The sequence below is a fragment of the Bufo gargarizans genome, chromosome 8 (genome assembly GCF_014858855.1).
Source record: "Bufo gargarizans isolate SCDJY-AF-19 chromosome 8, ASM1485885v1, whole genome shotgun sequence".
NCBI lineage: Eukaryota > Metazoa > Chordata > Amphibia > Anura > Bufonidae > Bufo > Bufo gargarizans.
Window position 1 is genome coordinate 28,846,694 of NC_058087.1, and position 5,690 is coordinate 28,852,383.

A 5,690-nucleotide genomic window follows, 5' to 3' on the forward strand; every position below is an offset into this window, starting at 1 on the left:
AAGAGAGAGAGAGAGAAAGAGAGAGAAAGAAAGAGAAAGAAAGAGAGATAGATACGACAAATACAGGTGAAACTCGAAAAATTTGAATATCGTGCAAAGTTCATTTATTTCAGTAATAAAAGGTGAAACTAAGATATGAGACTCCTTACTCGCAGAGCGAGATATTTCAAGCCTTTATTTGGTATAATTTGGATAATTACGGCTTACAGCTTATGAAACCCCAAAGTCACAATCTCAGGTCCCCTTTGCTCAGGGGGTATGGATTAATTAGCCGACTAGAGCCGAGAATATTGAACCTTTTCACAAAATTAATTTTAAGCTGCATTAATGCAATTCCTTTTCATTTGCATTACTGAAATAAATGGACTTTTGCACAATATTCTAATTTTTCGAGTTTCACCTGTAGATATGAGATAGATAGATACACAAACAAAAATACTGGTTTAGTTTACCGGTAAATCCTTTTCCAGGAGTCCGACATGACAGCACCCATGGAGGTTGTCCTATTGGTCTCTGTAGGGACAGGAAGCGAGAGAGATTAAAAGGCCCCCACCCCTCCCACTCTCCAGTGTTTTACCAAATTACTACACCGGATAGGATCCAACACCTTTATTAATACAATGTTATATTCACACTGCTTACAAGGCTGGAACCAGCATAACGGGGAGGGTAGTACAGGGTGCTGTCATGTCGGACTCCTGGAAAAGGATTTACCGGTAAACTAAACCAGTATTTCCAGGACGTCCCTCCATGACAGCACCCATGGAGAACTAACAACTGAATCTCCTAGGGGGGGACTACTGCCTGAAGGACTTTCCGCCCAAAGGCCAAGTCCTGTCCGGCCAAAACGTCTAGCCTGTAATGTTTGGCAAAAGTCAGGAAGCTAGACCAGGTTGCCGCTTTGCAAATCTGGTCAATTGTAGCGTCGGCCCTTTCGGCCCAGGAAGTTGCCATTGCTCTCGTGGAATGTGCCTTCAGATTTAAGGGGCAGGCTATTTCTTGCAGCCTGTATGTTTCTCTGATGGTGTCCTTAATCCACCGAGCCAGCGTCTGTTTTGAGGCCTTCAAGCCTCTATTCTTCCCACCGAACTGGATGAACAGATTACTTGATCTTCTCCAGGAACTGGTTCTGTCCAGATAGGCCAGGATTGCTCTTCTAACGTCCAGCCTCTGGAATCTTTCCTCCTGTATATTTTTGGGGAGGGAACAAAATGAAGGGAGTGTTAGCTCTTGTTCTCTATGGAAAGCAGAGACCACCTTAGGTAGAAAGGCTGGGTCTGGCTTCAAGATTATGCGGTCATCCAAAATCCTTAAGTAAGGTTGTTTAATTGACAAGGCTTGGATTTCCCCTATCCTGCGGGCTGTGGTTATAGCCAGAAGAAACACTGCTTTGAGAGACAGAAATTTTTCGGATATCTGCCCAATCGGCTCAAACGGAGGATCGCATAATCCTTCTAGAACTACGTTCAGACTCCAGGGGGGAACCGACTGTCTTAAAGTGGGCCTCAATCTGGAAGCTGCTTTTAGAAAGCTTCTAATCCACCTATGATCTGCAAGGGGAGTATCGAGACAACAGCTGAGTGCCGAGACCTGTACTTTGAGTGTGCTGGGTTTCAGACCTGCATCAAACCCCTCCTGAAGGAACTCTAAAATACAACCCACCGTGGGGGATCTGGCATCTGCCTGGTTCTGTGACAACCAGGATGAGAACTTTTTCCAAATCTTGTTGTATATTGCTCTTGTAATAGGTTTGCGGCAGCTCTGTAAAGTTGAAATTACCTTGTCCGAGAGTCCCTTGTTCCTTAAGGTTTGCCTCTCAGGATCCACGCTGTAAGGTTCAGTTTGTCCAGGTTGGGGTGAAACAGAGGACCTTGTGATAGTAGGTCTTGTCTTCTTGGAAGGGTTATTGGTTCCCTGATGGACATGGTCTTTAGAACCGAAAACCAGGCTCTCTTGGGCCAAGCTGGAGCTACCAAGATCAGCGTGGATGAGCACCCTCTCAATTTCTTCAGGATTAGCGGTATGAGGAGAAGTGGGGGAAAAGCGTAGGCTAGGCTCATATCCCAAGGTTGGGAAAGAGCATCCACCGCCAGTGGTCCTCCTCTTGGGTCTAGCGAGAAGAAATAGTCCAGCTGAGTATTTCTGCTGGACGCAAATAAATCCACTTGAGGTCTCCCCCACTGTTGGCAAATCATTTGGAATACCTCCTGGTTCAACTTCCATTCCCCTGGCCTGACTAATTGTCGGCTGAGAAAGTCCGCTGTGTAATTGAGAGATCCCTTCAGGTGTGTGGCTGAAATGGACAAGATCTTCTCCTCTGACCAGCTGAAGATGAGATTCGCTAGGTCCTGGAGATGAGGATTCTTCGTCCCTCCTTGTCTTTTTATGTAGCAAACTGTTGTTACGTTGTCCGATAGCACTCGGACATGATGACCTATGAGGAGATGTTCTGCCGCTCTTAGGGACTCCCAGACCGCTTTCAATTCCCTGTAGTTTGAGGATCTTAGGGCGTCTGCGTCGGACCAACTGCCCTGAAAGAACTGGTCCCCTAGGTGGGCTCCCCAACCATGGCTGCTTGCGTCCGTGGTTAATGTTTTGAGCGGTATCGTGTTCCAGGCAACTCCTCGGGACAGGTTTTCTGTTACCAACCACCAGGAGAGGGAGTTTACCGCCCCGTCTGAAAGAGATACCTTGGTGTTTAGTGATCTGTGGTCCTTGTCCCAAGAAGCGAGGACCTCCGCCTGGAGGGTTCTTGTATGGAACTGGGCCCAAGGAACAGTTGTGATGCATGAGGTCATCAGTCCTAGGACCTGCATGGCTTCCCGCAGAGTCCGTTTTTTCTTTAGTTTGAAGGCTCTTATTCTTTCCCTTATGCTGACCTGCTTGTCTTGGGGAAGAAGAGAGTACTGGGTCACGGAATTTAGGAGGGTTCCTAGGAACTTCTTTTGCGTTGCTGGTTGTAGGTCCGATTTCTCCAGGTTTATTTTCCATCCTAGACGAGTGAGTAAAGATAGAGTCCTTCCTTTGTGAAGCTCTAACTCCTCCTCTGAGTCTGCCACAAGCAGAAAGTCGTCTAGGTAGGGGACTATAGTTACCTGTCTCTGTCTTAGATAGGCAACTATCTCCGCCACTACCTTTGTGAAGATGCGTGGGGCTGATGAAATTCCAAACGGGAGACATTGGAACTGGAAATGCATAATCCTTCCGTCCTTCTTGATTGCGAACCTCAAATATTGCTGACAATGAGGGTGAATGGGGACGTGATAATATGCGTCCTTTAGATCCAGGGTGCATAGGAACGCCCCTGGGCTTATCAACGGAATTGCCGATTTTATTGATTCCATCTTGAAATGATGATGTGTTATCCATTTGTTCAGAAATTTCAGATTGATGATGGTTCTCTTGGAGCCATCTGGTTTTGTGATGAGGAAGAGTTTTGAGTAGTGACCTTTGAACTCCTCTGAAGGAGGGACTTGTACAATTGCGCCTAAAGTCAGAAGTTTTTGGATGTCCGTCAGGAGCTGGTCCTGCAGAGAGGTCGATTGAAAGACTGTGGTCTGGAATAGATGAGGAGGAGGAAGGCGAAACTCTATCTTGAACCCCGTTCGGATGGATTCCAGGATGTATTGGTTTTTGGTTATCCTGGTCCATTCTTCCCAAAAGAACTGGAGTCTGCCCCCTACTGGCCTGGCGTCATTGTTTCTCAGGCTTGGAATTGGGGTTAAAAAGGAAACCTCGACCTTTTCCCCCTTTGGGGTAGCTCCACCTTCCAGTCTTCCCTTTACCTCTGGGAGTGCCCTGGAAGCTGCTGGTTGTCTTACGAAAGGGCAAAGGTTTCTTCCCTTTTTCCTCCGGAAACCCCTTCTTTCTGTCCGCTGTCTTCTCCAGGATCTCATCCAGTACCGGACCAAAGAGGTGAGAACCTTTAAGGGGTAAGGCGCATAGTTTATTCTTGGAGGCTATATCCCCCGACCAGGGTTTTAGCCACAGGGCTCTCCTTGCCGTATTGGTTAGGGAGTCTGTTTTTGCTGCAAATCTTATGGACTCTGCTGAGGCGTCTGCTACAAAGGCTGCAGCCATCTTAAATAGGGGTAATGACGCCAGGATCTCTTCCTTAGGGGTGTCTTGCCTAAGATGTTCTTCCAGCTGGTTCACCCAAAGACACAGAGATCTGGCCACGGACGTAGCAGCAATATTGGTGTTAATGCTATTGGCCGAAACTTCCCATGCTCTTTTGAGCAAACCGTCGATCTTCTGATCCATTGGCTCCTTTAACTGGGCTGAGTCCTCAAAGGGGAGGGTGGTTCTTTTTACCACCTTCGCCACCTGGATATCGACTTTAGGGACTACATCCCACAGTTTTGTGTCCTCCGGGTTGAACAAAAGCCTGTTCTTAAATTCCCGCGGTATATACAATCTCTTATCGGCGTCAGCCCATTCGTCTATGACTAGGTCCTTCAAATTCTCGTTCACCGGGAACAATTTTTTCTTCCTAGTCTGCTCCTCTTCCTCTATATCCATAGTCTGTCTTACAGCCGACAGGAGGGGATCTAGATCTTCTTGTGAGAAGAGATATCTTCTCTGATCGTCGGCCATATGGGAAGAACCCTGATCGTCGTCCCCCTTTAAGGTTTCCCCTTCTGAAAGGTATAAGCCTTCTTCTTCAGAATCCGACTCCCTGAGCACACGGGGTCTTTTGGGGGGAGGGGAGACGGCACAGGGTTTCTGCGCTACACTAGAGCTGGCCGCCTGGATCTCCTCTTTCACAATCACTCTCAGGTCTGCCAGAAGGGAGGATTGTTCGTCTCTGAGGATCTTTGCTAGGCAGTCACTACACAGGGCTTTTATATATGCCTCCCCCAGTCTCTTTGAGCATAGCGCACATCTTCTGGGTTTCTTTTTAGGCTCTCCCAGCGACTTAACCGTGGTGTCTTTCTCCCCCTGGTAGGAAGAGAGAGAGACCATTAGCCCAGCGTAAGGAATAAAGGAGAGGGACCTGGATACATCTCACTTTACTTACATGACTCGGGGTAGGGATGTCTGCGCTAGTGTCCTGCATAGTTGACATCTGGACCTCCATACCACACCTGGACAGCAAACTGACATTCAATTTAAGTCCTACCTGGTCCACCCGTTGCCGCGCGGCTCCGCCTCCTTATTTCCAGGTGGGGGGGGACTCAATGCCATGCAGAGTCGACCCCCCCTGCGTGCATTCCGCCGGGCTCGGCGTTCCCTGGGCGCCGCCATCTTTCTTTCGCCCATGTGACCCGCACTTCCGGTCACATGGGCTGCACGCCGAACGGGAGGAGCGCCGAGCGCAGGAGCCGCAGCCGATCCCAGAGCTCCCGAACCCGGAAGAAGCGGCCTCGGCTCCCTGATACCGCGGCCACCACACAGCGCTCCCGACCGCTTTCAGCTCCTCGCCGATGCGGCCAGAAAAGAAGGTATCTGGGGAAGCCAGGGGACCTCTACCCAGAGAGGTGCTAGCTTTTAGGGCCCCCGAAGCCTGAAGAGGAGAGGGAGACCCCCCCGACCAGGCTCGGCCCCATATAGATTCCCAGGGCAGGGAAAAGATTCTCTCGGCTCCCATCCCTGTAGGGACAGGAAGAACACTGGAGAGTGGGAGGGGTGGGGGCCTTTTAATCTCTCTCGCTTCCTGTCCCTACAGAGACCAATAGGACAACCTCCAT